Source organism: Sus scrofa, chromosome 2 (assembly GCF_000003025.6).
Source record: "Sus scrofa isolate TJ Tabasco breed Duroc chromosome 2, Sscrofa11.1, whole genome shotgun sequence".
Classification (NCBI taxonomy): Eukaryota; Metazoa; Chordata; class Mammalia; order Artiodactyla; family Suidae; genus Sus; species Sus scrofa.
The window spans coordinates 68,341,274-68,346,393 of NC_010444.4; the positions used below are offsets into that span (position 1 = coordinate 68,341,274).

General features: G+C 42.2%; 1 pseudogene; it reads right to left on the reverse strand.

The window, feature by feature from the left end:
• LOC100518599 lies at positions 2,084-3,021 on the reverse strand (annotated as a pseudogene).

Genomic DNA, 5,120 nt, shown 5'->3' on the forward strand with positions numbered 1-5,120 from the left:
GATTAGTATTTAATATCTCCATCCCTTTTTAAAAACTTTTATTAGAGTATAGTTGCCTTCCTTCAAAGATGTGTTAATTTCAGGCATAAAGCAAAGTAAATCAGTTATACATAAAAAGTTCCTTTTCAGATTCATTTCCCATAGAGGTTATTACAGTGTTGTAAATTTCCCTGTGCTAGACAGTAGGTCCTTGTTACCCGTCTATTTTTTATTGCCTCTTTTTTTTTAGGGTGGCATGCACAGCATATGGAGGTTCCCAGGATAGGGGTCAAATCAGAGCTGTAGCTGTCAGCCTACACCACAGCCACAACAACACCAGATCCAAGCCACGTCTGCCACCTACACCACAGCTCACAGCAATGCCGGATCCTTAACTCACAGGGCAAGATCAGGGATCTAACCCACATCCTCATGGATACTAGTCAGGTGTGTTAACCACTGAGCCACGACGGGAACTCCAAGATACCCATCTATCTTATAGATAATAGTGTGTATATGCCAATCCCAACCCCTCCATTCCTTCTTATGACTGAATAATGATCCATTGTATGTATGGACCACAATTTGTTTATCCAGTCATCCATCGATGGACATTGGGGTTATTTCCATGATTCTCTTTTTGTGAATATGCTGCTATAAACATGCATGTATATCCAGTAGATTCCGTCTTCATTTTTGATTAATTGGAAGTAACTGCTGAGCCATATGGTAATTCTATTTTATCCCAAGAAACTTCTTGAAAGTCTGTTCTTGTCTCAGAAGCAGCTTTTCAGGGAACAAGACCTGCAGCAACATGTACAGGGACCTGTGTGAGCTTATTTGTGACACCTGGGGATCTGGAGCTGGGAGGGACTTCCCTTAGGAAGTGACAGCTCAACTGAGAACAAACTCGAAGATTTTCTCCTTCCTTCCTGTGCTCCTTCCTTCAGTTTGATGGCATAGAGGTTTTACACTGTCTATCCTTCCAAAACCTCGTTGCATTTAAACATTGAAATTACCCATAAAAAAATAATTATTTTTAAGCAGGCTATGAAGGCTCAAAAGATTAACATCACAAAACAATTATAGCAAAAACCTGGATTGGGAGACCTTTATGCAGAAAGAACGTGGAGACATTTTGGAATAAAAATGTGATAAAGAGTAAGGATGACAGATTAGAGCATATAGAGAGGATATGGGTTACTTTTTAGATTGTATCATAAAATGGATGGCTAACACAAATTCTGCCATTTATTTGAAGAAAAGAGTGCTTAGTCAGTTTGGACTGCTGTAACAAAACAACAACAAACGAAGGGGCTTTTAAGCAACAAAAATATGTTTCTCCCAGTTCTGGAGGCCAGACGTCTGAGATCAGGAGGCCAGCCTGATCCAGTTCTTGTAAAGATGCTTTTCTGGGTTTCAGACTGTCCACTCCTCATTGCATCCTCACTGAGCAGAAAAGAGAGAAAAGGCAAGTTCTCTCATGCTGTCACAATGGTACCCTTCCCATCATGAAGGCTCCATCCTCATGACCTCATCAAAACTTACTTACCTCCGCACATCCCAATACCATCACACGAGGGGGTACAGTTTCAACACAAATGTTGGGGGCCCAAACATTCCGTCCAGAATAAGGATGCATGGGGCAATGCAAGCTTTTATTGAGAATGTGAAGGGCTATTACTAAGACCACTGATACGTTTGTTTCCAGAGAGATCTAAAATACAGAATAAGGTCTATGAGGCACTCACAGACTAGATTCATCTTTATTCCCCAAAACAGTCCTTGGCCTCATGGACAATAAGTAAATTTTGCCATTCTGGTGGGTGAATTGATGACTATCTTGATATGTCTAGCCGTTAGGTAGAGGAGACAAAGAATGAACATTTGTGCAGAGAAAGGGGGGTACCAAAGTCACAAAAGGAAGTTCCTGGGAAGCACTTGCTTTTGGAGGTGAAAACATGGAAGAAATTTAAGCAATGGTATTTCAGGGGAAAAGGGACAAGGCACAGGCTCAGTGAAAGCACAGATTCAGTATTTCTGGCTGCTGGGGATTTGACTCTTGTTTTCACAGTAACTCCCCAATTGTAGCATCCATGGCCCTTCACAAGGGGAAGAAAGACCTGCTGACAAATGTCCTCAGGGCCCCCTGCATGTCCCTGTTCCTCAGGCTGTAGATGAAGGGGTTCAGCATGGGGATGACCACGGTGTACATCACTGAGGCCACTGCCCCCTTTGAAGAGGAGGATGAGAAGGCAGAACTGAGGTACACGCCTAACCCTGTCCCGTACAATAAGGAAATGACTGTTAGGTGAGACCCACAAGTGGAAAATGTTTTGTACCTCCCCTCCACTGAGGACATTTTCAATATGGAGGAAATAATCCTAGAGTAAGAATAAAGGACCCCAGTCAGTGGAGGAATACCCAGCAGGCCACTCACAGAAAAGAGCACAATGTAATTGCTGAGAGCATCAGAACAGGAGGACTGGAGCACCTCAGTCAACTCACAGAAGAAGTGGGGAATTTCTGTGTGTGTGCAGAATGAGAGATGCAGCACCATCAGACTGTAGAGGAGGGCAATTAGGACACTGAGGGACAAAGAGACTAGAGCCAGCAGGCAACAAAGGTGCAGGTTCATCATGATCATGTAGTGCAGGGGGTGACAGATGGCCACGAAGCAGTCATAAGCCATCACGGTCAGGAGGAAGTGGTCCAGGTACAAAAAGACCAAGTAAAAATACATCTGGGTGATGCAGCCTCCATAGGTGATGGCTTGTTTGCTGTCTGGATGTTCACCAGCATTTTGGGGACAATGGTGGAATTGAAACAAATATCAGAAAAGGAGAGGTTGGAGAGGAAGAAGTACATGGGGGTGTGGAGGCGGGAGTCAGAGCTGACGGCCAGGATGATGAGCAGGTTCCCAAGCACAGAGACCAGGCACATGGACAAGAACAGCCCAAAGAGGAGGGGCTGCCATTCTAGGTCCTCGGAGAGGCCCAGGAGGAGGAATTCCAAGACACCTGTTTGGTTCCCTGCATCCATGGAGCTGATAATTCTGCCAGGTAAGCAACAAAGCCATACAAATTTAAAAAAACAAGCAGGAGTCCCCAAATATAGAAATACTTTCTCCTATTAATGACACCTCAGGAAAAAAATACACACACTCACATTTTTTTTTAATTTTATTTTCCCACTGTACAGCAAGGGAGTCAGGTTATCCTTACATGTATACATTGCAGTTACCGTTTTTTCCCCCTCCCTTTCTTCTGTTGCGACATGAGTATCTAGACATAGTTCTCAATGCTATTCAGCGGGATCTCCTTGTAAATCTATTCTAGGTTGTGTCTGATAAGCCCAAGCTCCCGATCCCTCCCACTCCCTCCCCCTCCCATCAGGCAACCACAAGTCTCTTCTCCAAGTCCATGATTTTCTTTTCTGAGGAGATGTTCATTTGTGCTGGATATTAGATTCCAGTTATAAGTGATATCATATGGTATTTGTCTTTGGCTTTCTGGCTCATTTCACTCAGGATGAGATTCTCTAGTTCCATCCATGTTGCTGCAAATGGCATTATGTCATTCTTTTTGATGGCTGAGTAGTATTCCATTATGTATATATACCACATCTTCCAAATCCAATCATCTGTCGATGGACATTTGGATTGTTTCCATGTCCTGGCTATTGTGAATAGGGCTGCAATGAACATGCGGGTGCATGTGTCTCTTTTCAGTAGAGTTTTGTCCAGATAGATGCCCAAGAGTGGGATTGCAGGGTCATATGGAAGTTCTATGCATAGATTTCTAAGGTATCTCCAAACTGTTCTCCATAGTGGCTGTACCAGTTTACATTCCCACCAACCGTGCAGGAGGGTTCCCTTTTCTCCACAGCCCCTCCAGCACTTGTTATTTGTGGATTTATGAATGATGGCCATTCTGACTGGTGTGAGGTGGTATCTCATGGTAGTTTTGATTTGCATTTCTCTTATAATCAGCAATGTTGAGCATTTTTTCATGTGCTTGCTGGCCATCTGTATATCTTCTTTGGAGAAATGTCTATTCAGGTCTTTTGCCCATTTTTCCATTGATTGATTGGTTTTTTTGCTGTTGAGTTGTATAAGTTGCTTATATATTCTAGAGATTAAGCCCTTTACAGTTGCATCATTTGAAACTGTTTTCTCCCATTCTGTAAGTTGTCTTTTTGTTTTCTTTTTGGTTTCCTTTGCTGTGCAAAAGCTTTTCAGTTTGATGAGGTCCCATGGGTTTATGTTTGCTCTAATTTCTATTGCTTTGGGAGACTGACCTGAGAAAATATTCATGATGTTGATGTCAGAGAGTGTTTTGCCTAGGTTTTCCTCTAGGAGTTTGATGGTGTCCTGTCGTATATTTAAGTCTTTCAGCCATTTGGAGTTTATTTTGGTTCATGGTGTGAGGGTGTGTTCTAGCTTCATTGCTTTGCATGCAGCTGTCCAGGTTTCCCAGCAATGCTTGCTGAATAGACTTTCTTTTTCCCATTTTATGTTCTTGCCTCCCTTATCAAAGATTAATTGACCATAGGTGTCAGGGTTTATTTCCGGATTCTCTGTTCTGTTCCATTGGTCTGTCTGTCTGTTTTGATCCCAGTACCACACTGTTTTGATGACCGTGGCTTTGTAGTATTTCTTGAAGTCTGGGAGAGTTCTGCCTCCTGCTTGGTTTTTGTTTCTCAGGATTGCTTTGGCGATTCTGGGTCTTTTGTGGTTCCATATAAATGTTTGGATTGTTTGTTCTAGTTCTGTGAAAAATGTCCTGGGTAATTGGATAGGGATTGCATTGAATCTGTAGATTGCTTTGGGTAGTATGGCCATTTTCACAATATTGATTTTCCCAATCCAGGAACATGGAATATCTTTCCATTTCTTTACATCTTCTTTGATTTCTTTGATTAAGGTTTTATAGTTCTCGGCATATAGGTCCTTTACCTCTTTGGTCAGGTGTATTCCGAGGTATTTGATTTTGTGAGGTGCAATTTTGAAAGGTATCGTATTTTTGTATTCCTTTTCTAATGTTTCATTGCTGGTATACAGAAATGCAACTGACTTCCGAATGTTAATCTTATATCCTGCCACTTTGCTGAATTTATTCATCAGTTCAAGGAGTTTTGGG